At 39.4% G+C, this 27,751-nt stretch overlaps 1 long non-coding RNA gene across 1 annotated transcript in view; it reads left to right on the forward strand.

Annotated features, from left to right (window-relative positions):
* Positions 1–1,319: 1,319 nt before the first annotated feature.
* The window catches only part of LOC139737895 (uncharacterized), a 90,533-nt gene continuing 64,101 nt past the window's right edge, over positions 1,320–27,751 (forward strand). Inside the window, exon 1 of the long non-coding RNA XR_011711406.1 lies at positions 1,320–1,817. This is a non-coding gene — a long non-coding RNA (uncharacterized lncRNA). The remainder of the gene's footprint in view (positions 1,818–27,751) is intronic.

The raw sequence follows: 27,751 nt of genomic DNA on the forward strand, positions 1-27,751 counted from the left end.
ACCCCCCATTCCTACCAGACTATATAGACACAGATGATTTTTGAAATAATAACTTCCCCTCGCTCAAATCAATCACAATGATAAGAAATGTAAAAAAAAAATAAAGTATATCATATTTTCAAAATTCTTTGCATGATTAATAGGAGGCCTACTTATCAAAAGGCAATTGAACTAAAAAAAGTCTTAGAAAAGGAATATTAATTATTCAATTCAGCCATCATTTCTGGATGACATGGATTCCAGTAGTTTTGGAGATTTCACTTTTTGGCGGTTCTAATTTGCATAACTTATGCAGTGAGTACACTTGATCATCATAAAGACAACACCTGAGGTTATTTGGTTAAACTTCTCCATCATTTCCTGTCTTGAACTTTTGTTTAAAGTATGGCCTAGTTTTTTCCATGTTTTGGCTACTGGAGACTTTGGTATATTCAGGAATTGATATATAGGACCTACAATATGCTAATTGGGTAGTACATTGTATTTGCATAGAGACAGAGTTTAAATCTTATAAACCCGCCATTTCCTTTTGACCCAAGGAATATGCATGATATATAGGTTTGTAGTTTTATCACAAAATGCGGTTCTTGAACGGTAAGAAAAAAAATAACAAAATAATGTTTTCATTTCACTTCTGTGAATAAAATATTATGTAAATTAGGTGGCTATGATCACACATTTTCCAATTATTCACATACTTTCCTCCTCGTGTTTCATAGAATGTTACATATTTGCCTAGGATGAGATATTCATGTTTTTTTAAATTAATTTGCATAGATTATGCAAATTAGGAGCTACTTGCATGGATACAGTTTGTCTCTTTGGGTGAAAAAATTCCAGCTGCCCCCTTTGAGATACTTGTGTGCCAAGTAGGACATTTGTACTAAAGATTACAGTGATCGCCCTTTTTTTGCCCTTAGCAAGCTTACTACATGTACTAGTATATAAGGCCTATGCTACCCTGCTCGCCTCCACGTATTAATGATTATCATAAAAGAATGTGCTGATAAATTAATGTGTACATTTTTTTATCATTCAAGAGGCAAGGGGATCTCATCATCATTGGTGTGATTTGTACATGCACGCAAATCACAACATGTATGTTCATCATAGTTCAAGTGTCCTCTTCAAATTGGCACCAGGTTCTTACCGTCTTCAGAATTGTGTGCGTACCAACGTTCAAGGTGTTCTAACTCAACCCAGTCTGTACTCTGATGCGCAGCGAGGTTTTTTGACTAATGTTGGCGACCTTTTTTAGAGGGCGTAGCTCGGTCGGCGGCGCGGCGGCGGCAACTATCAGCTGACAAATGAAGCGTTTGACGACTGTGGTACGGTAGCTTACACGGTGTCCATTGTTTTATGGTCGAACTCGTGCATTCGACCCTCGCGAATAAATTCTGACTGCACTGCTTTACTATCGGGGACCAACCTTTGAACATTGGGATCTATCATGATTATTACCACTCTTTTACCTGATCAAATTTAGTTGTTTTTTCATCTGTATGTTATATATTAAACACAATAACTATTCGGTGAATATCAAACCGTTTGGTTAAGCCAATCCAGTGAAAACGTTCTTCTCCGTACCCTCATCAAACGTCAATCCGCCACGACGTCGTGCAAGTGACGGTGTAGAGCTGCAGTGGCAGGCCCGCCGAGACCGGCTGCCGCATTGCTGATCTTGGGCCTGGTTGTTGCCTCGCCCTCGTCGGGTGGCATATCCGGTATCTACTGGCTGTGGTCTGTTCAAATCAAAGAAAGGCGTTCAGAGCTCGGGCCTCGGAGCTGATATTTAATGACAGCTTTCAAACCGAACGGTAAGATAATGATATACAATTAGGCAAGACATATTGGCATTTATCGCAGCAATACCAACCACGAAGAAATAGCAGCGCAGTTGCAGCGTCAGTGTCACAGTGTCAGTGAGTGACACTATCATCACTACACAGGCTACAGTCTACAGAGTCACAGTGCCAGTGCCAGTGGGTTACCCCAAGAATCAAAGTTCGTAATCATACTGTAGGGGCCTACTAGGCCAGCCAAGGTTGAAATTGAAGAGTTAGGTGCTCAGCAGTCGACAGAAAAATCTGTCTGTCAGGAGGAGTCTTTTATAATTTGTTGACTTTTACAGCTCTCCTCCGTGAAGCCAGACATAGAGTAAGTAAATTTACTGTTGAGTACTAGTAGTCTCCGCCGAACATATCAGTTCGGGAAACCCACTCACAAGGGGGGCCCCTCCTTATAAGTAACCCGTCCCCCTTATAAGTAACCCCGTCCCCCTTATAAGTAACCCCCGGGGTAGCCCCGGAGACCCGCCGCTCTGCGGCGGGGTCCTGGCGGCTACCCCGCAGTTTCGTTCAAGTGAGAATCACGAACAACTCCCTATTGCCACATATACGGCAACTTCACAAATAAACCATGGCTAAATGTCCATCATAAACACAGTGACAATATAAAATGAAATATACACTACCCCATTGCCTTGGTCCTTCTCACCAATTTATCTGGAAACTGAATAATTTTCCACATTTTTTAGGAGTAGGCGGTCTGCCCTAGTGGAGAGCTTTGCTGCTATTTTGAACGTGTATATCCATCAGTACGCATCTACGCATGCGTAGATAAACAATGACGTCAACGTTACGGACGCAAAAGGATATGAATAATGCATCATCGCACGATGAATATGCATCATGTAGCGAGTAATACAGCTGTCAATGCACTGCACTGAATGCATTGTGTGCGCATGTGCAAGTGATTGTGAGTTTTAGTGAGCATCGGTGAGCTGAAGATATTTGCCTTATAAGACAGCATTTTCTGCATCATAAGCAATGAAATGCATCAAACAGTCGCCGATGTAAATCATTTAGGTTTAGTCCACCCATGTAAGTATTCCCAGTAGTTTTTGTTGAAAAATGAAGGAAATACAGCGCCGGAACGGCACCCGTTTGGTACAACATTAAAATATCGAGGCCAAAACGGCGCAGCCCCAACACTGTACGTTGTACGTTGGGGCTGCTGGTCGCAGTTACCCCCGGGGCACCCCTTATAAGGAGTCTCCACGCTTTTTTGCAATGCAACGCGAAAATGAAAGGACTGCGGCAATTCGCTTGATTATGTCCATAAAGCTTCACAAGTTTCCTAGTTACTCACGAAATTTGAGCAAAATCGGTTTGAGGCATCATATCTAAAATCATGGATTTAAATGCGATGTCAAACGACCCATGCGAATGCTGAAATGCGAGCGATTACTGGCGCGAGTGTCGCCAGGCGCGGCGGCGGCGCGGCAATGCTTGAGTGCAGACGTGGCGACTGAGTACGTACTCAGTCGCCACGTCTGCGCTCAAGCATTGCCGCGCCGCCGCGCCTGGCGACACTCGCGCCAGTAATCGCTCGCATTTCAGCATTCGCATGGGTCGTTTGACATCGCATTTAAATCCATGATTTTAGATATGATGCCTCAAACCGATTTTGCTCAAATTTCGTGAGTAACTAGGAAACTTGTGAAGCTTTATGGACATAATCAAGCGAATTGCCGCAGTCCTTTCATTTTCGCGTTGCATTGCAAAAAAGCGTGGAGACTCCTTATAAGGGGTGCCCCGGGGGTTACTTATAAGGCCAAGTAAAAAAAGAAAGTAGTTTCTCGTCCGGGTTTTTTGAGCAAGGCGATGAGGGAGGTCCTTACTATTTGATATCTTACTATTTTTTCGAGGATTGTCAAAATGAAAGTAATACGTGTTTCTCGTCCGGTAATTCTGAGAAAGGTAACGAGAGAGCGCTTTACTATTTTCATACCCAAAATATGAAATGAAATATCACTCTGATAGCTGTGTTATGAGAGACCAGGTCCCAAGTGTGTCTTGCCTGCACTCTGTGCACTTTCAAACAAATAGATATATGTACCATACTTGAAATGAAACTTCATGCATGCAGAAATACATTTGCTTTTTCTTTCCACTACAGATGTCGAAGGGAAAATGGCCCTCTTGATACTGGTATTTAGTGTTGTAATGGCATTTCTGATAACAGTGTACTTGCAATTCTGATGTATTGTGCTATTAATTGCAACAGGTATAAAACATGTCTTTCAACGAATGTACGACTGAAATAAATTCCCTGATATTCAGAAACACTGCTTTATTTATCATTTGTGTTTGTGACTTTTTGTGTCCACTCAGCTGGTATGTATCTGCATTTCTTCACAGTACAATTGTAGCACATTCAACTGGAAACTGGCTTGTACAATTGCAGATGGATGTCAAAATGATACTGATATGGCATTATAGCATTAAACATTTAAAGATGTTTCTTCATATTCTAAAAAGACATTTGATAATCACTCATCATTGGATGATGAATGATTGTATACCAAAACTACATGTGTAGTTAAACATGTACCTGTGAAGGTAAGTCACATTCTCCCTTCATTTCTTCCATGGCCATCATTACAGTGCTACCAAGAAGCAGCAGTGATATAAACCACTTATCATTTGAGTGATGCACAATTTTATACCAAATCTGCGTACTAGTATATTGCTGTTTATGTATGACAAGTATACCAATTTAATTACACTGTGACTGTATTCATTCAGTCACATCAAGGGTATGGAAAAAACACGTTTTTTAAACATAGAATAGTGACATTTATGCATCACTTGTTGAACCTATGAATCCTCCCATTATCTCTGGAAATGCATAGAATTACTTTTGCCTTTCAACACAACACAAACTTACTGAGTTAGATCTTTTCTCATATGAAAACTTATTCGCTCAGGGATTTAAAATGCCGCAGACAGTACCGCCAATTGTCAACCGTGTGAAACAACCACCTGATTTCCTTTTTACTGAAAGACAGAATACGAACCAGTTGAATACTATTCACTATTTAAAGCCGTTCGCTGTGCACACGTACGCTTGAGATCGGTTCTCTCCATCACTCCACGATTTTTTTTTCCAGCTCCAGAACGCATGCTATGCTGGCTGGCTGGTCTCCTCTACTACAGTGAAACCCCGTTATAACGAGTTCGGTTATAACGAGGAACCGCTTATAACGAGGTGTTCGCGTCGGTCCCGTTTTTCTTTGCGTGTAAACCTATGGCAGAACGAATCGGTTATAACGAGTTCGGTTATAACGAGATTCCGGTTATAACGAGGACAATTTCGGTAAATCATGATAAAGCAAAACATAAGCAATTTGATCGGATATAACGAGGTTCCATTTCTTGACCAAATTGCCGCTTTCAAACACGCGACAAATGAAACATTGGAAACCGAAATCTCGCTATCCACGTCTTTTCCCGTTTTGTAGAGAACCGTTCCTTCCATGTTTTCTTCTTAATCACGCGATAAGACACAGGAACACCTTCCGATGTTCCTACTAAATTATTAACCATAATCATTCGATTTTCTTTTTCGCGAGAAACGCGTGCGTGATATGAGTTCAGACCGCAGCGCAACGATTAAAAAAAAAATAAACAACGCATTCAAAAACTTTTCATATAGCGACAATAAAATTGTGACCAAAAATGGACAATTGGAATGCGTGTGCAACTCATCATTATATCCTTTCCACTTTTAGTTCCGACTTCCAGTTCTTTTGCTGGTTTTGAGCAATTTGAGTTTGGATGGTTAAAGCCGAAATAATAAAAATCATCGTCCCGATCCCGCCGGGTGACAGTAGCGTTAAAATAGTTTAGTAACGCATGTTAACCTACTTAATCGGTGTTCAGAAAAAGAAGCAAACGCATTTATTAGTTTGAATAGATCTGGATTTGTTCATTATCATTTAACAAATGATAATTTAAATAATGTGTGTATGATCAAAGCAGAAATAATTAACGAAATCACCGCGATCCCACAGGGTGACAGTAGAGTAAAAATAGTTGAATAACGCATGTTAAGCTACTTAATCGGTGCTTGGAAAAAGAAGCAAACGCATGTATTAGTTTGAATAGATCTGGATTTGTTCATTATCATTTAACGAGTGATGATTTAAATATGAGTGTGTATGATTAAAGCCGAAATAATTAATGAAATCATCGCGATCTCGCCGGGTGACAGTAGCGTAAAAATTGTTGAATAACGCATGTTCACCAACTTCATCGGTGCTCGGAAATAGAAACAAACGCATTCAACAGGTCAAGAACGGATGTACAAAACGCGAAGAGATTTTCAGCAGAAAATAAAGAACGCATTTTTAATCCCTTCGAGCGCAACGATCATACATTGTATAAAATTACAGCCAAATGATTCATGAAATTATCGAATTCCCGCTGGGCACCAACAGCGTAAAATACCTCGCAAGTTAGCGGTAAACAACGCACGTATGTTACTCTGAAATCAACGCGATCTCGCCAGGTGACAGTAGCGTAAAAAAGTTGAATGACGCATGTTAACCTAAATCAGAAAAAGAAACAAACGCATTTATTAGTTTGAATAGATTTGGTACAGATTTGCGTAAACAGGATGACAACCTCCCACATTTAATCCTGTCGCATATTTTCAAGAACGGTCGTACAAAACGCGAAGAGATTTTCGGAAGAAAATAAAGAACGCATTTTTAATCCATTTGGGCGCAACGATCATACATTGTACATGTGTACAAGATTACAGCCGAAATGATTCATGAAATCATCGCATTCCCGCTGGGCACAAACAGCGTAAAAATACCTAGCAAGTTACGGTAAACAAGCCTTTTACAAGGCCTGTATGTTACTCTATATATTTGCCCCCATATTTACGCTGGTGTTTAGAAATTTAAGCTTAACAAGCAAGAATTACAATAAAGAATTAACTTATCATTTCAGCCTCTATTTCTTCGTCTAATTCACAAATAATCTCCCTTTATTCTCTCAATAATAACGCTCAATAATTGTGTAATAACAACGCAAAGGATATGTTTAAGTTTCATTGATGGGTATATGACGTCATGCTTATGTTTTTCTTTGTTTTTGATGAGTACGGTTATAACGAGGTACCGGTTATAAAAAATAGCAAATATCAAAAAAAGTCGATGCGGCAACTGAAAATCGATGCGGGCGGGGAGCGGGCTGGGAAGAGAATTATGAATTTCTTGGTATTTTTAGCGCCATTTTGAAAATAGTAAATAGTAAAAAAATCGATGCGGCGGCCAAAATCGATGCGCGCGAGGACGAGAAACAGGTTTCTTTTTTTACTTGGCCTAAGGGGGACGGGGTTACTTATAAGGGGGACGGGTTACTTATAAGGAGGGGCCCCCCTTGTGAGTGGGTTTCCCGAACTGATATCCCGGACGACAAGATACAGACCGATCTTTCGGTCAAGGTGCGCAAGTGCTGCCTAAATTTTTTTGAATGTTCATAGTATACAGCTACAAGCAGTTAATGTACTAAAAGTAGCTAGTCCTACACCTAAATAGTTAAGTGTTACAGATTTGTCAAGGGAAAATACACCCTCATAGAACGTATGAAAAACAAACAGTTCCAGTTTAGACTGACCTATGGAATAACATTTCCTAGGAGAAAATGTGACATTCGTGTCACTTCACGCGTGCGTGCACACACACACATACAAATTGTTAATCCTAAAACCTATAAAGTTTAGTTATTAAGCCAAAGGTGATTTGGGGACCATTTCATGAAAGTTGTCAGCCCCGACAAGATGTCGGTCTCCGACGGTTACCATACCATAGTATTCAACAGTCAGTGAGCAGAGCTTCACAGCCAATCAAAACCAAGGATTTTACTGAAACTGTCGGAGGCTGACAACTTGTCAGGGCCCCTGCAGAACGCAGTCCGTTTATACTGATGTACATTGTACAAATTGTATGACACCCCCTTGTCTTCCCAGTGACAATTGTTTTAATTTTGTTGGCAAAACAACTGAAGTGGTGATATGCTTGCCCCTTCTCAACATGCATCGTGCATGCACTTAGCAAAACAGTGTGTCTGTACATGAAATACAATGTACATTGTTTTGTGAGGCGTATCGTTATGCAGGTGATGCACAGTCAGGTGATATGACCAGGATGATGCCATGATCAATGTCCCGCAATGACTGACAAAATTCATGCTGTAATAACTGACCCTAGAGCTTGTATGTGATGCGTCTAAATTTGCTCGAATATGTCACATCTAGTTTTTGCTCTGTGTCCCTGCTGTTCTGTTTTTCTGTTTTGATAATGGCATCCCAAAGTCTTCAGTGCTTCAACACTGCAAATCTAATGTACACAGAGTTCAGTAAAATGAATCCAAAGTTACAAGGTAAAACAGAGAGATGTTATCATCAAAATACAGTCAAACCTGCCTTAGCCACCACCTGTATATAGCGGCCACCTGTCTATAGCGGCCATTGAAAAATCCCCAAGAGAAAAGCCCTGTTAAAAACCCTGCGTATAGCGGTCACCTGTCTAACGCGGCCAGCGGCCACAAATTTTGTTTCCCGCGGTAGATTTTAACCTGTCTATACTGGCCAAAGAGTTGATAATTCAGCGTGTTTTCTGCTTTTAGTAGCCATGCCAGTCATTCATGGGCAACGTTCAGTGATCGCCACCGCTGGATTTATCGCTCATTCAGTATCAAGATTTCTTCACGACTGTGTACACATGCTACTGTACAACAATAATTTAATATTTCAAGAACACTGGCATTGTTCAATTCATGAAGCACATGTGTGCACACGTACACACATACATTGTACATGTGTAAGTACCTGGTACTTATAGATGTACACAATGTATACAAAGATGATACGTGTACATTCGTAGGCAATGCTTACAAAGTTGGATAACCTGTCTATAGCGGCCACCTGTCTATAACGGCCACTTTTTTTCGTCTCCCTTGGGTGGCCGCTATAGACAGGTTTGACTGTACAGTATCTAAGGGAGGGATTAAGTGCACATGCCCCCATGGCAATATTAGTTATAAATGCAGAATGTTATATATCTGAGACAAATGGTAGTGCAACCAATGGTATCCTGCTGTTCATTAAGGTTCCTGTGCCATGCAGAACTGATTTGCCATTCATGTGGTGTACATCCTCACTGCCTAGAGTCATTTACCCTTGTCAGCCTTGTTTTATTGGTCCAGAGATAGAAAGACCTACATGGGGAATAATCATAGATTCAGATACTGTACAGTATGTCCCAAAAAAAAATTACAATCAGATTTTCGAATTGATAACACCCAATATGATTGACCTGTCTAAATGCTGCTTCAGGGTCTTAGAATATAACATCTTAGCTCTATTTTGCAGAAAACCCCATTCAATTTGGTTAAGCGGTCACAGAAAAATGTAGATTGTTGTAAAGCATGTCATGAGTCTGATTCTTCCAATTTTAGCACTTCGATGCTCTTGTGTGTGAATACAATAGACAGAACTTGGAGGGAAGAGATTCCTGACATCCTCTACAAAATTCCTCATTTCTCTTTGACCACTGAAGCAAATCGAATGGGGTTTTCTGTAAGATGTGGGCAATGAGTTATAGTTTCATACCCTGAATTTGCATTTAGATTGATTCAATGTTTTTAAAGATATCATTGTGGAGGATCCCGTTGTAATTTTTTTTGGGACATACGGTATAGTACAGTGTGTATAAAAAAAAGGTAATCCAACTTTGGAGGGCTACTATTTCATATTGTCAGCTATAGAGAGCACAATCTTAGTTGTAGGGAAAGGGGAACTCTTCATCTTTCCATTGATACCTAATTATGTCGACAAATGTCATGCATGACTGAGCACATGAACGTAATTGAATGACAAATTGCACTTTTTCCAAGTCTGCATGTTATTGTGAAAGAACAATGCATGTCTCACTGCATGGATGAGATCTGTCAATGAAAGTGGCCAAATAGCTTGTACAAATGCAGCCTACACGAATGCACGTTTGTGTTTAGGGTTTCTCCTAACATTTTATGGTCTATCTGTCTGATAACTTGGTGGCTCCCACATAGGCCAACCCACACAGTCCATTTTTCTCTGTTCATATTCAACACATACCTCCCAGTGACAAACCATGTCTTGAATATGAAAAGAGAAAATGGATAATGGTTTAGCCTTTATGGCAAGGACCAAGTTATCGACAATGTGGCCATTTTGAAGGTTATGAATCATAAAAGGTTAGAAGAAACCCTAAACACAAACCTGCAGTCGTGCAGGCTCGCCTGATGATTTGACCACTTTCGTTGACAGATCTCATTCATGCAGTGAGACATGCATTGTTCTTTCACAATAACACGTAAACTTCGAAAAAGTGCAATTGTCATTGTTGTCTTTAAAGTTCATGTGCTCAGTCATGCATGATGTTTGTCAACATAAGTAGGTATCAATGGAAAGAGGAAGATTATGGGTGCATTCGAATGCTCTCCTAAAGCAAACTGTACTGTACCGTACCCAGCGCCAGAGGAGCGTTCGAACGCTCCTAAAGTGTACCATACCGTACTGTACCGAGCCAAAAGTGGACCACCTCCCGATGTGCTCCAAAAGCGTACCAAAAGCATACCAAAAGTTCATTGTAAAGCATGCGCGTATCATGCGCATACGTCACAATGCAAAGACGTCATTCTCTTTGTTCGGAACAGCTGTAAGTAGTTAAGCTCCAGGTGGATGATATTCTTGCTACAAACAAGCGTGACCTTTTCTAAAGATAACTCATGAGGTACGCTTTCTCCACAGAGCGCTCGAACGCTCCAAAACTGGCACAGTTTGGTACGGTACGCTTTAGTTCAGTTCGCTTTGGTTCGCTTTAGAGCGTTCTAACGCACCCTAGGTCCCCCTTTCTTCACAACTAACACTGCACTCTCCATAGCCAACAATTACAAAATAGTAGCCCTCCAAAGTTGGATTACCTTTTTTTTTTTTTTGATACGCACTGAATATTGCTGACCAGGCAAAGTAAATAATGTCCATGGCAAAACATGACATTTTTTTCACTAGTCGTACTGCATCATAGTGTTGTCAAATTTAGAACTATAGGTCATAACCTGTATAAATGGTAATCCAAGGTAGAAAATCACTTCATTTCCTCATGAAAAGGGATGATACTTAATTTTCATTCTATCACTTTGGCTTGATCACAAATTCAATCACTGGCTTATTTTTATGTTTTAAATATGCATGAAATTATATAATATCATACATACAGTATACAACAATGCTGTAGATCTCTTGTCAAATGTTTTTATGCCGTATAAAAACAATTAAATATTATAGTGCTGCAATTTACCACAAAAAATATTAATGAAATAAACTACTCTGGATTAATTGTTATTTTTTGTTTTTAAACGAGATACAGTGAATAATTATCAGAACTTTACAAACAGTTTGTCATTTTCATCATTTGATTTTCCTTTTTTTAAGGATATAAATGTGAATATTAACCTTGCCTGTTTTGCTCTGTCTTAAAAAAAATAAGATTTGGTGATTTGGTATTGATAGGATATCAATTTCTGCGTACAAACATGCACAAATATTACGTTTGTACATTGTCAGAAATACATTAGAACACATGTAGAATGTGCTTAATTTACACATAGGAATGTGCTTAATTATACCCAAATAGGGCAGTGCTTTCATCAGAGAGAATATTTAGCTTCCGTATTACATAGCAGGAATTGTATGACCGTATTAATAACTTTGTAGAGCTCGCTCTTTTTCTCTCACACATTCTGTCTCCCTCTTGCACTCCTTATCAGCCAATTTATGTAGTATACAATGTAGCTCCTGACTCCAAAGATATTGGTACATTATCCGTTCCTATCCTCTGGAAAGGACGGTGGGTGTCTTAAATGATGACATTATGTTTTAACAACACTATTCTGATTTAAAATCAGCCGTATAATTTTTTTGTAGATTTTCTTTATTCTTTCAACAACTTGTACTTCACTCATAAAGCATAATTCAGGGTGCACATTATGCGTATTCATGCAATGTGTATAAAGTAGGCCTGCATATTTAGTGTGAATCATCGTTTTATATAGATCTTGAAATTCATTTGCAGGAGAATACTACAACTGTATTCCCAAGTTAACTTGTGCCGCATTCATTTGGATGATGACTTGTCATGGAGGATGAATGCACAGGTGTAACTTAAAACCATGTCATACAAGCACATCAGCTTTGCTGAGCTCAGTTGAGCCTACTTGGTTGCCTGCCAGGACAATTACCGATATACTTTGTGTCTCAGCGATTCAGTCTTGCTCAAAACCACATGTAACTGTGCAAGTGTCTTGTGAGTCATCTTGTATAATTCAGTTAGGACTTAGGGTTCCTGTTTTCTTGAAATCATTGCACTATGTGTGACAGCAGATACAGTACCTGTTTTAGCTCTGATGTGAGATTAAATAGCAAGCCCTTGTTAAAAAAGAATGTATCCGGTATATTAACCCATCAACCCGTTGAGGACGAGTCCCGAGTATACTCGGGCAGGTGTCTATGGGAAATGCGTGTTGTGGCAAAATCAGCCCGTCCTCAACGGGTTAAGGACGAGTCCCGCGTATTCTCAGGCAAGTGTCTATGGGAAATGCGTGTTGTAGCAAAATCAGTCCATCCTCAAAGGGTTAATTATATAATGTGTGTTAAAATTTCAACATGTATCCTGCTTCTAAAGGAGCCAAGAAAAAACAAAAACATTCTTTGTTTTTATTTTCAAAGAGTATTAATGAGGTGTGTGTAACATACAAATGTACATGATAGACATCTACTCAAGTGTAGTCTCTTGTCCTTGGTACACAGCTATATTGTAGCCTACTTGCAGTAGTTGTGTGTGTGTACAGTATGTGTGTGTGTTTGTTTGTTTTAGACCATTCTTCAAAGTAGTTGAACCTTGCATTAAAATTATAATTCCTCACAGTCTTGGTTAACAATTCCATTAACTGAATTAGCCCTAAGTAACATTGTGTGGTAGAGAACAGACCTCATTGACAAGACACCTTCCCCAAAAACATTATCAACAGAATGCATTGAGTGGAACAGTCATCCATCCTATTTTTATGAGCTCAATTTCATCTTTTGTTTTTCCCTGTATTGTATGGAGGTATCTTGTCACAAGCGAAAGTCAGATACCATGTAGTCTTTGAAATACCTGTACTTGTACCGTGGAAACCATTTTGTCCGCTGTAGTTTTCTGCTTTTAGTTTAGATTTCACATCAACTTTTTTTTATTAAGCCGTATTGATAGGAAAGGCTATGATGCTTGTAATTCTTCAAGAAAACCAGTAGTTGGAATGGGAAGCACTGCGTCTATTAAAGCGGTGCATTACGGCAGGCAACCTGCAGTGGATTCTCCAGTCCCCTCCATTGTACTCATTATTCATGCCCATGATAAGAGTTGATTGGAAGCCAGCCACAAAACAGCTTGCTGGATGTTATATCCGCGCTGCAAGTGGCCAATCCCTCTTCACCAGGCATACATAAGTGGGCCAAAGACGACCAGAGGGAAAACCTCAAGAGTAATGGAGAGAGCTTTATAGGTTGGGGGGGGGGGGGGGGGGGGGGGAGGGAAAGAGGTGGTCAGGCCTTGAAATGGCAGACACCTCTGTAGTGGTCAAGGCTATACCTGAGTTAACCAGTCAGGAGTTAAATCATGCATAGTACGAAGAGTTCGTACGTATACATGTAAGACCTACAACTTGTATCCTATATACATTTGTACATAGGACATGGAAATCAATATACTGATACATACCATCCTAGTTAGACATTTACGTCGGGCCTACTGCAAATGAATTTTAAGCCGTTGAGGACGAGTCCTGAGTATACTCGGTGTCTATGGGAATGCGTGTTGTAGCAAAATCAGTCTGTCCTCAACGGGTTAATAGGTATTTAAAAAAAAAAATTGCAAATTGATGTTTCTTGATAGAAAATAAAGTGATTAACTACAGCAGAGTTTTTAACCTATGCTCATTGCTGAAGTTGAATTTGTGGTATTTAAAGTCAATATGAAATGTACATGTACACTTAGTTTGTTATTGTGGGAAAAAGAATCTGTGACCTCCAAATTTTATGTACAATATTTGCCATGTACAGTATATACCCATCATGAAATATTGCAAGAGTAGCTGTTGCTGCTAGTAATCAAAGTTTCATTGTGGAACCATCCATCTGTAGTAGACCTGAATACTGTATACGCTATAATTTTCGCGTACATAAATTTTTGCGAATTGCCGCTGTCACACATTTTTGCGAGTGGTTAAATTCGCGATTGGGGGACTAGAGAAAATATGAAGTGGCAAAGAAAGTGTGAATTTTCAACTTACTAGCAAATAAGAATGATACTAGTTATACACTGCATGAAAAAAACTTACCAAACTCTGTGAACTAGTAAGTTAGAATTCAACATTTTTGAAGTGGTTAAGTCCATCGCGCTAGATTTCTGACGAGTGGTCCCCTTGCGATAATGGATTGGCTCTCTACAGTAGACGTGGACGTGCGTAAACAAGCTTAGCCAGTATGGTCTGTTAGGTAAGCCGTGACATGGTATACTAGTACTGAAATGTTCGTATCATCAAGACAAGGGATTCATTTTGGAAGGTAATATTTTCGCGTGTTGTTAATTTCGCGAATAGCTCCCGACTCGCGAAATTCGCGAAAATAAAACCCCCGCGAAATATATAGCGTATACAGTATATGGAGAAAGCATTTAACATTTGATGTCTGATTTAGCAGTGAGTTCAATAATGACAAAGTTTATTGTGAACATTGTACACATACTGTAGAATTAGTGTGCATGCTGTGAAAGGGGATTCATATATTCTGTAAAGTCTCATTACAATTTGATAGTTTCTGCAAGGTGCCATACGTATGTAAGTGCAACAAGTGTGGCAACAACTCAATAGCATCCTTCAAGTTGAATGAGCCACAAGAGTTCTGTACAGTTTATCATGCTAAACTGCAATTATTACCATGTACAATAATTGTAGAAGTGTCTTTATGGAATGAAGTTATGGAATTAGCATAAAAGTACATGTAGCAGAATTTACTTCAAGGAACCTATTTTAATTTCCTTTTCCCTACAATTCCCAGCATGGAATATTTTAGATAAGTCTTTTGCTACGTTTGCTCATCAAACATTAAATGCAGATCAGTATGAAATAGGTCCCAACATGTTCATTGCAGTGATGATAATGATGCCCCTATTATTATTATTATCATTGTTATTGCTATTATCATTATTATTATTATTATTATTATTATTATTATTATTGTTATCATTATTATCATCATCATTACTATACCTGTACACGGTATGTTTGACAGTGTATTTGTACATATGTACATGCTTCATGCCTACAAAAATTGTATATAAATTCTTGTAGTGTTTGCTGTTAAAATCATAAATTTACATTCATGCTTGCGGGTAGGAAACTGCATAAATTTCAAGTGTGTCTTACAGATTACCTGGTATAGATTTGTCTTAATTCCCTGAGAGCAATGATGATTACATATCAGGCAAGTGACAATATGGAAAATAATTGGATAATTTCCACTACATACAAGTACCATATTTACAATGCGGCTGTAAAATGCATTTCACCCTGTATTTTAAGCTTTTATGGGGGGGGGGGGGGGGGGGGGGGCTATTAAAACAACAGTGTTTGGTGAATAAAAAGTGCAGGTGGAGGGAGATAGAGTTCAAGGTACTGATATACAGTGTGAAAAACTTCTGCTCACATATTTTACATGCACATTTTCTATGGATGTGTTGGACCAGTTTGGAGTGGCTCATACAAGTGTATTATGTTTTTGGCTCATTACACGTTTACCGAGTGTATTGGTGCTGTAGACTCTGAACGTGTCGCGAGGTTTGTACTTTTGCGAATTTTACGAGTCAGGTGCTATTCGTGAAATTAAAGACACGCAAAGATATTGACTCCAATGCTGACATGAATGTGACGCGCATGCATGCATACAGCTGTACCATTCTCCATTCAGTACTGCACTCCACGTGAAATTGTGAGAGGGTACCGATTTGCTAAGAAATAGACTTGCTAAATATATGGCGTATACAGTACAAATATGTATGTGATTTGTGCAACGATCTTAACTTTTCTTAAGCCCTAATAACATTTCCACTTGTGAATGAGTGGAATTCACGCTGTGTACACAAGTTGTTGCTTGGTGAGACAAGCTCCCACGTCAGGCAAGCCTTGAAAAACCTATGTGTTGCCATCTAGTAGCATTGCTACAAGTGAATGGGAATACAAAATAGGAATACAAAAGAATGCAACTGAATTTACAAAATGTATGCAATAGTTATAATGTATTGTAACCCCCAAAATTTTAGAAATGCCTCAAAGCTCTTATTCCATCTGCCACATTTTATTACCAATGGATAGTAATTCTTGCAATTGTTGAAAAAAAGATCTACAGACTCTAGATCTGTATACCGTACTTGTTGGGTTGCACTGGCATTTTTTTTTTCTTATAGCATATGATGGACTGAAAAAAGTTAGCTGGCAAGTAAAAACTTGATTCCATATCACTATTATTATCAGTTGTTTTAGGCCAGCCCATTACTGTAGCTCATAAACTTGTGTTTTCTGAGAGATTGAACAATGAGATTCTCCATCTGTTCATTTGTAGTCCACCATGTAAAAATGTTTTTTTTTTTTTTTAATGAGTAATGGTCCTTCAGGACCTATTCATTTAAGAAAGAAGTGTACTTTGCAGAACACAATAGTTAGAGCTAGTGTTTAATTTTGATAGTTTATACATGGATGTACACGTAGGTATGTACTAGCCGTATCTGCACAGCTCAGTCCATTTGGACTGGGAACACTAGGCATGGAGTGGTTCTCTTGTCACGAAGCCATTTGGCATGTCTGCATTTATTGATGTATGTGCTCGAACCCATCTCCGCCATCAAGAAAATGAGCCCGTTCCTGATACACTAGACAATATGGCACAAATACACCCTGTGTAAACAAAACTATTGTGCTTGTATTTTTCTAGTCGGAAAGGGCTCCTTTCCATGCTTGTCTATATCATTTTACAGTTTAAAGTGGGCCACTGTCTTTTTAAATGGATGCATACATTGTCTTCCACAGTGTGGGATGTTATTGTTGGTGGTACTCTATATTTTACATTATGTATATTGTCTGTTATGCAAATGATCTGTAGCCCAGAGGTGTGAAAGGGAAATAGGGGGAAGAGGTGTGAATGACACTTGTGAAGAAGGTGTGACATGATTATATTAAAAAAACTGAATCATGAAAAAACTGTTCTGAAATCATTCTGTCTTGTTCATTTTTTTTTCCTTTAGTCCTTCAGGAGTGAGATTTGTGCATTTCACATACATGATTCTGGAATCAGACTATAATATTAGAACAAATAAAATAAAATGTTTCAACTGTAATAGCCTTTCAGAACCTGCAAAGCTTTCATACACTTTGTAGATGTACTGTTACGACCAAAATCACTCTGAGAATGATCGCACAAAAGAAACAATCAACTGATGTTCAGGCGGTTTATTAACAGTGATATTGTGGGTACAGACTGGTAATCGGTTTCACATCAGTACAATAATGATCAATAAAAACAAATATAGTCAGTAATGGAATCACTTACGTACGCATTACACGCAATATCCCTGGAAATGTCCAAATACGATGCTCGATGCACAAACGAATGATCCGCGATGCACCGATGAATGATTCCTCTGACGTAACTCCAGAGGCACAGTTTACGATAGTCCACGGTATAAATCCGGGGTAAAATCCACGATATACATCCACGGCGAAACGTTCAGAGTCCAAATGTTGTGACGACCACGTCCAGTTGATGCGTTGAATGATGATTCACTTAATATTGTCCAGCTAGGAATCCAGCCCGTCACAGCTTTTCCGTAGCAATGTCCATTGACATAAAGATGGTGTCTATCCCCAATGAAGGCAAATTAATTATCTGCAGGCAAAATGTCTCCCAGGCCTTATCTCCACAAACATAACAGGTCAGCAGGTAACACAGGACTGACTATAACAAGTCGCTTCAGAGCCAGAAGTGACGTAACTCTCAGAGCAGAGGTGTTGGGTACTCTGCCTACTGCAGAATTTCTCTAGCTTATATACTATCTATTCACCCCTTCTAGCACATTCTATAACTCTCTCCAACCTACTAGCCAGTCTAAGTTCCAGGAAACCTGGATGACTCACTGCCTAACTATGTACAAAACATCACTGCCAAGAATAACTACCAATCACATTGGGCTACAGGGACAGTGCCTCACTCAGCCAAATATGTTAGCACTTCCCAGAACTTTCTGGAATGGGTGAAATCATTCTAGATTGAGTGAGCTATAATGTATTTCCTGTTACATGCATGTACTGTATAGCTACATTGTATACCACCTAGAAAATTCTTCACTGATCTGGTCAGCCTGTATGTACTACAGTGTATATCTGTACTACAGTGTATATCTATACTACATAGAATGTTCTCCATTAATCTGGTCAACCTGTGTACATACACATTAAAACAACCATGCATACAGTACATCATACATGTACATAACTACTAGTGTGTACATTTGTGACACCATCCCCCATGGGAAAAAGAAAGCCTTGCCGTAGCAAGGGTTTCTTTTACCTTCACAATTTCTCATTATTATTTATAATGAATGTGAGGTAAAATCCAAGTTAAGCTACAATAATCACATACTATCACATGTCTTTTGGATAGCTGTACTAATTCCATGTTCTCTTTTCATGGATACCATTTACAATGATATTGCTTGGATTCTCGGAGCTTATACAATCATATCAAACTGTTTTGCACACATTAATGGATATGCTAAACACATACATGTACACTGTAACTGATATGCGGTGAAAACTTTTCACCTTTGAATTCTACTGTGCTATCCACTACTATGTCACACCAACTGACTTTCTGTCATAGCACTCTTTCAGCATGTTGACATGACACATTTTCTGTGCTTCGCCTCTGTCTGGTGTACTGACTACGTAATTCACATCATTGAGTTTCTTTTTGACATAGTATGGGCCACTGAACTTGGCTTTCAGTGGTTCACCTTGTATGGGCAGCAGTACAAGAACTTTGTCACCTGGGTTGAAAGTTCGGGCTTTGGCATTTTTGTCTGCCTTTCTCTTCATAGAGTCTTGTGACACTTTCAAGTGTTCCCTCGCTACCTCACAAGCCTTTGAAAGCCTTTCACGAAACTTTGACACGTAGTCAAGTAGGTGGACCTCATCATCCTCCGTCATGAATTTCTCTTTGATGAGCTTCAGTGGGCCCCTGACTTCATGACCGTACACCAACTCAAATGGGCTGAAACCCGTCGACTCATTTGGGGAGTCCCTCGTTGCAAACAGCAGGAAAGGGATGCCCTTATCCCAATCCTCGGGATACTCCTCACAAAATGCCCTAATCATTGTCTTTAGGGTCTGGTGGTAGCGCTCCAACGCACCTTGGGACTGGGGATGATAAGCTGACGACTTCAGCTGCTTCACACCCAAACGATACATCACCTCTTGAAATATGCCTGACATGAAATTTGACCCTTGGTCAGACTGCACTTCCTTGGGCAACCCATACCTAGTGAAAAACTGCACTAGAGCATCTACCACAGTCTTAGCAGTGATATTTCGCAATGGGATAGCCTCTGGAAACCGTGTGGACATATCCATGATTGTCAAAAGGTACTTATGACCCGACCTAGTCCTAGGCAAAGGTCCAACACAGTCGACTAGAACCCGACTGAATGGTTCTTCAAACGCAGGTATCGGAATCAATGGCGCCGGCTTCACCGAATGCTGTGGTTTACCAGCCACCTGACATGTGTGACAAGTCTTGCAAAACTCAGCCACATCCACATTCAACCCTGGCCAATAGAAATGCCTCATGATCCGATCCTTTGTCTTTCTGACGCCTAAATGGCCGCCAACAGGTAACTCGTGAGCAATCCTCAAGATCTCACCGCGGTAACTAGGAGGGACAACAACTTGACGGACCACCGTCCAATCCTCATCAGCTGGCCTATGGGGAGGTCTCCACTTCCTCATCAAAATGCCATCTTTGACATAATAGCACTCAGGGACCTTTTCAGCCTCAGCCTCAGAACACGCCGTCTGAGACAAGCCTTTCAACTCAGAGTCTGCCTGCTGTGCTTCAACCAAGGAAGACTTGCTAAACAGCCCATCGCTGTTAGCCTCGGAGCCTAATACAGCAACCCCATCATTCAAATCCTTGAAAAAGGTTTCTGCCAACCAAACACCGGAATTCTCCTCCACATCAACAGATTCCGCATCATCTTGAACAGCTCTACGAGCCTGAGACCTAGTCACAACACAATCTGGGAAAATCCCAGGAAACTCCTCCTGCAACTGCTCAGTTTCAGCAACCACCACTGGTTTATCCGAAACAACTGGAGACGCAACCACCTTGTCCCCAGCCAAGTCATTCCCCAACAGGAAGTCAATGCCTGCCATGGGCAACTCAGGAACAACTCCAACAGTAACAGGACCAGAAACTAGGTCACACTTCAAATCCACTCTATACAGTGGCACTGACATATAACTGCCATCAACAGTCTGAATCAAGACTTTTGCATTCACTGCACTATCTGGTGGAAAAGTCATACCACCATCCACCATCAATGACTGAGAGGCCCCCGTATCCCGCAGGATGACCACTGGCTTACCTGCCTCACCAGAAGTACATGGGGTCACCTCACCATCAAACAAAAAGCTACGATAGCTCTCATCCACCTGCTTCATCCTATCTTTGAATTTGGGAGATTGACTTTCAACGGCCTGTGTTTCACTGAACGGGACACTGTTTTCTGGTAGGACACTTTTTGACATGACAAATCCCAAGTCCTTCTTTGTTTTGTTTTGCAACTTCCAACACTGTGACTTTACATGCCCTGTCTTGTTACAGTGAAAACATTTGATGACATTTGCACTTGTACTGGACCCTTTGTCAGATTGAGGCTTTGGTGCCGATGAAGTTTCAGAACTCGTGCCTTTTTCAGAACCAGCATTCTTTGGATTGCTCGACTGATTTTTGTCTCTCTTATTTCCAGAGAAATTCCTGAAAGGTGGTCTGTTGTCATTTCTGTGGGTCAGCTCATACTCATCAGCCATCAAGGCTGCTTTATGCAAATTTGTCACTTTGTGATCATCCAAATGCGACCTCACACTGAAAGCAACACTCTTTTTGAATTCTTCCAAGAGAACAACCTCACGTAGGTTATCAAAATCCTGATCCACTTTCAGGGATCTGTACCACCTATCAAACGTCATTTCTTTTTCACGAGCAAACTCAACATGTGTCTGGCCTGGTTTGCGGTACGAATTTCTGAACTTGTGTCTGTACGCCTCTGGCACCAACTCATAAGCATTCAACACTGCCTTCTTGACTGTAGCATAGTCACGTGATTGCTCTTTTGAGAGAGATGAGTACACATCGGCTGCTTTGCCGACAAACACACTTTGAAGGAGCATGGGCCAAAATTCCTGTGGCCAGTTCAAACTGTCAGCCACCTTCTCAAATGACACAAAGTATGCATCAACTCTGTTTTCTTCAAATTTTGGCACCAATCGAATGTTCTTGGCTAAATCAAATTCAAAGGGAGCCCTTTCATGAGTTCTTACAGTCTGTGCATGAGTCAATTCCATCTCACGCAATTTCAGTTGTTGCTCCATTTCCTTTTCAATTCTCTTCATTTCTATTCTTTCCTTCATTTCTAATCTCATCTTCTCTTTCTCCATTTCCAATCTAGCAAGTTCAAGCCGTGTTTGATCAGAAATTTGAGCTTGATCTGGAGTGTCAATTTCTTCTTTGAGCTCCATGTGACCAGCTACTAAGTTAAGAATCTCTGCCTTTCTTACACCTTGTGGAACATCTACATTCAAATGCTGTGCAATAGCAGTCAAATCACATTTGCGTAACCTTTGCAAGTCTTTGAGGGACAAATCTGTCCTCTGAACAAATGCCTGAACATCCATTGTACTGATTGACATTGTTACAATGTATAACACACAATATACAAGTGAACAATCAACTCAGCTGATATTTTGTCTGTACCAATATTCTGGATTCCGGAACGTTCCAAATTCTAAGTTTTGGCTTAAATTCACTTCTCGGACACAAGCCCCCAATTTTGTTACGACCAAAATCACTCTGAGAATGATCGCACAAAAGAAACAATCAACTGATGTTCAGGCGGTTTATTAACAGTGATATTGTGGGTACAGACTGGTAATCGGTTTCACATCAGTACAATAATGATCAATAAAAACAAATATAGTCAGTAATGGAATCACTTACGTACGCATTACACGCAATATCCCTGGAAATGTCCAAATACGATGCTCGATGCACAAACGAATGATCCGCGATGCACCGATGAATGATTCCTCTGACGTAACTCCAGAGGCACAGTTTACGATAGTCCACGGTATAAATCCGGGGTAAAATCCACGATATACATCCACGGCGAAACGTTCAGAGTCCAAATGTTGTGACGACCACGTCCAGTTGATGCGTTGAATGATGATTCACTTAATATTGTCCAGCTAGGAATCCAGCCCGTCACAGCTTTTCCGTAGCAATGTCCATTGACATAAAGATGGTGTCTATCCCCAATGAAGGCAAATTAATTATCTGCAGGCAAAATGTCTCCCAGGCCTTATCTCCACAAACATAACAGGTCAGCAGGTAACACAGGACTGACTATAACAAGTCGCTTCAGAGCCAGAAGTGACGTAACTCTCAGAGCAGAGGTGTTGGGTACTCTGCCTACTGCAGAATTTCTCTAGCTTATATACTATCTATTCACCCCTTCTAGCACATTCTATAACTCTCTCCAACCTACTAGCCAGTCTAAGTTCCAGGAAACCTGGATGACTCACTGCCTAACTATGTAGAAAACATCACTGCCAAGAATAACTACCAATCACATTGGGCTACAGGGACAGTGCCTCACTCAGCCAAATATGTTAGCACTTCCCAGAACTTTCTGGAATGGGTGAAATCATTCTAGATTGAGTGAGCTATAATGTATTTCCTGTTACATGCATGTACTGTATAGCTACATTGTATACCACCTAGAAAATTCTTCACTGATCTGGTCAGCCTGTATGTACTACAGTGTATATCTATACTACATAGAATGTTCTCCATTAATCTGGTCAACCTGTGTACATACACATTAAAACAACCATGCATACAGTACATCATACATGTACATAACTACTAGTGTGTACATTTGTGACAGTACACATGTTGCTAACATCTTCATTATTTTTTTTTTTTTCGTTCAAAAATTTTAGGAGTTCGTTTCCAATTTGATAATATCATTAACATGTCATGTCACATTAAAAGCTAACTTCACTGTAAACAATAGATAGATAGCACAACAAAATTGTCTCAGATGATTGTGATTAAATGTAGTGGACAACTATTTCATGATTCAATTCATACAAATGTTAGAGTTAACAATGTCTTAAACCAAACTCTGTTTGAAATTTACTCTTCAAAACAACCATAGTGTATTGGTACATGTATTTTATTATATTATCATTTTGTGCATTGTTGAGGAACAATGTACAACCTTGTAATTTGTAATTTTGATTTGTATGTTGCATGTACAACTGTATGTACCTGATGTACTATGAAATGATGTTTCATCAGACTTCATTTTTTTTTTTGAATAGCATAAATAAGCTACACTTAGGTTTCCATCTGTTCAAGTATACATATCATAATGATATTTCAGATCATTTCATGAATACAGTTCTTCTAGTTTTGTATGCTGTTATTCAGAGTTTGTGAAATTGCTGGTTGTATTAAAGATATATTGAAAGGTAAAATAAATTGTATGTTAATGCATACTTACAGTATTATTCTAATGCATGCTTATTATTCAAATGCATAGTGAATTTTGATGACCATGGAATTTTCTGGTAGTACTACAATCCTTGTATGATATGATGCATAGCTGAAATTTTTCTCATCTATTCAGTAATGTTCTTCAGGCATTGTAATAGGCTTGCAGGGAATACAATTTGTAGCTCAGCATTATTGGAAAAACAGCGTATTCATGAGCTTATAATTCCTTGTTGACAACCAAACATGCTTGACAGTAGCACGCTCATCTTGGGCAGTGCACTCACTGATCTCTAATGCAGTCGAAAGTTTCTTGCCGACTTTGCGGCCGTTAATGAAATAATTTGCATAGTAACTGCTTGATTGAAAGCATTACCGTAATGTGGCAATAGGGGCCTAATTGAAAAGACAACTCACATTCATTATGGATCAGACGATGAAAATTGGGAAGACAAGAGTGCAAGGGGCTTCTACAATGTACAGCGTACATGTAGGTTGTACTGTACAAGGTATGTTGCCAGGGACTTTGAGAGGCAAGTGAGCTAATTCCAGCGCACCTTTTCAAATATTCATGCACTTGCTTCGCTCTCTCTTCTGTTTTCCTACTTTCTTTCTTTTTAAATCATTAAAAGGGGTATCGAATGGCAGTGTGCTTTAAGAATGTGACTTCTATAGTTTGGTATTAGAAGCTTGTGCTATGGAGTAGTAAATGCCAGTGTTGAAGAATAAGTAATGGAAATTGTGAACAAAGGGCAAGCAATAAACACAGTTCGTTGAGGAAAGTTATGGATTTCATATCAGCTGAGACCAACCTCGGGCCTGGGACAGATTCCCCTGTTATGGTGATTTGTCATTGAAAACTGGCTGTCAGTTAAAAGGGAAACTGTCTGTTAAAGAACAACAAATATTCTGTAAGGAGAAACACAGCAAAGACAGTATAGTGAAGGGTTTAAAATACATGAATTCTCCTAGAAGTGTGTAAAATTAATGCGTTGCTTGCTAGGCGCATAAAGAGGTTCCAGACTTTACCAAAGAAGGTCCATGTTCACAAATATGTTTCATTTTAATTAAGACTTTTTTTAAGGTCTGACAGCAAAGTGGAATCCTTGTTCCACAAAGCAAATACCAGTACCCAAAATCAAATTTGGCCAGTAGTGATCTGGAGGTGGTTACTGAGCGAATTTGCTCTATGTATTCTGTGTGTGTTTGTTTGTATTTTTGTACTCGATAACCACTAAAGCAAGACTGAGGAGGTACAAGTACAAGTAGCCTGTATTCACTTCCGCCACAGTGCATGCAAACAATGTGCCAGCCTTTGCATGGCAGCATACAATAGTATTCAAGAAGAGTTTTGTGTCAGTTGTAACTAAAATGTATGTCAAGTCGTGAAATAAGTGACAGAACTGTTGTGTGGATGTCTTTTCCTGTTAGCAGTTGACTGGGAGATTCCTTTCAGTGCCTGAATGTTGTTGTTGTTGTTTTTTTAAATACTGTACAAAAAAGATCCATGACCAGAATGGAGACACATCTCAGACATCGATCACAAACAAAATGTATTTTTCCAGACATGTTTGTTCAAATGTAGATCAGCAGTTGCAATCTTACAATACATTTCTACAGAGAGGGACAATTGGTGTAAAAAAAAAAAGTCAGCCATAGCACATCTTTACCCCTCTGCATTAATAATCTTTCTTTCGTTCATTTTTTTTTAAATGTGAACTTTTGATTAAAAAAGAAAAGATTTGTGAGTTCATGTCATGCTTGCTTTATATCATTCTGCTACTGTGTCATCACAAATTCTCTAGAAAATCCATCATATGGAATTTACCAAAAATGTTGAAAGCTGCAGGTTTGAAAGCTGCAGGTTTGAAAGGATTGCATGATTTTATTCAAGCTGTACATACAAATTTGTAGTTGGTGGTTGTACTTATTACGATCCTTCTGCACACATGTGCTGAGTCCACATGATTTCCTATACATTTGGGGAAACTCCCTAATTATACCATGACAGAAAGTGTGATGATAAAATTTGTATGTGGTGGATTGGTCGTGTGATTATTTGGACTTTCATTCCTCTCCGGTGGTCTGATCTTGGATGTCACTGTGTGCAATGGTATTGGCAGGCTACATGAATAACTTTCACTTTCATATCATCGTGCCTCATGGTCATCAAACGTACGATGTTGAACTTTCTCTGCTGCCCTCATCATGCAAGTAGCAGAGACAGATGTTTCTTTAAAAAAAAAAGAATTCTGTAGGTGTTCATTTGAAATAAAACACCTCATCATTAAAGGGCGAGTTCACCTTCATACATACACTGTAAGGATTGAGAGAATGGAGCACTTTTTAATAGTAGAATGTATCAGTGAAAATTTGAGGAAAATTGGGCAATCCGTTTGAAAGTTAGGAATTTTTGCAGTTTCAATGCTGCAATTGCTGGATGAGAAGACTACTACAGCTTGTGATGTCATATGTGTCAGAACAGTATAAAGAAAATATAAAGAAAATTCAACATGTTTTCACTTTTCTCGCATGATAAAAGAGCACTTGACTTGCCTCTTTCAAAAGGCAGCGGGGGGGGGGGGGGGGGGGAAGGATAATATTACCCTTAACATACAAGTGTACAATGTACATCAGTAACTAGTCGAGGGAATGTGCAGTTTTTCAGTGAAATTTTGTGGAATTTTCTTCATACTTTCCTTATATCGTTTTACGCATGTGACATCATACACTATCTTAGTAATCTTCTCATCCAGAAGTGACTGCACAGAAACTTCAAAGATTCATAACTTTTGAACAGATCGTCTGATTTTCCTCAAACTTTCACTGATTTGTTCTGCTGATATTGCTGCATTCACTCAATCCACATGTATTAAATGAAGGTGAACATGTCCTTCATTGTAATCTGTGTGAGACACAGTCCATATAAATTCTCCAAGTACATACAATGTACACACTCATGTGAAATCATTTTCATGAGAGGGTAAAATGTAGACTAGGTCAAACATTTTGTGTGTGTGTGTGTGTGTGTGTGTGTGTGACAGCCCAACATATACTCTTCATCTGTTAAATCGTATCTATTACATGTATATTCAAATATGCCCTTCTTACAGTATCTATTGGCACAGTATGGCTTTATTTCTATCAATTACAATTTAAAATGCCACCACGTACTGATGTTCTAGTGTTGATATTAGATAAAACGGATAATATTGATGATGGTGGCAATGATGATGATGATACTTCTACCATTCATATTGCTGATATTAGTAAGAATAATAATGATAATGGTAATAGTTATTAAACTCATATCAAGGGGAAATTGATAGTGGAGAGTAAATGCGGCCTTAAAACACTCATGCACCACACCAGTGTCACAATACAACACTGCATTCTTGCTCTAGTAAATTGCACAACTTGTTTGGGCTCTTGGAACAACATACTTGTGTCAGTTTGCATTTTTTCTCAAACTGTGGAACCCAGAACAATACAATGTACATGGAACCACAGCTTTGCTGAAGAAGCCGTAGTGGAGGAAAGATTATAGCCAACAACAGAATCAGTTGATCGGACTGAGAGAAAGTGTTGACCAGTGACGTCCAACATAGCTGTGATTTATGAACGTTGGAATGTTATTCCCCATACTCCCATAATTTAGCAAACAAACCCCCAAGTGACCATCTGCCAGCCAAGAAATGAAAGTTGGCATATGATTCTAGAGATATTGGCTCGAGAACTTGGTACGAACTTTGATTTCCTTAGCCCATTGAGGACGAGTCAAGACATAAAAAATGTTAAAATCTTCAAAATTTTTCGATGCACTTTAACAGAGTGTCTTCTTCTGTTGAAATGTATTTGGCATTTAGTTGCTTCAGCAAGGTGCTATTAAAACAGCTTGGCGAAGGTTCATTGTAGGTGGCTTTATTTGTCA

The sequence above is a fragment of the Diadema antillarum genome, unplaced genomic scaffold (genome assembly GCF_040938485.1).
Source record: "Diadema antillarum isolate AM-2024a unplaced genomic scaffold, OU_Dant_1.0 seq00000712_RagTag, whole genome shotgun sequence".
Lineage (NCBI taxonomy): Eukaryota > Metazoa > Echinodermata > Echinoidea > Diadematoida > Diadematidae > Diadema > Diadema antillarum.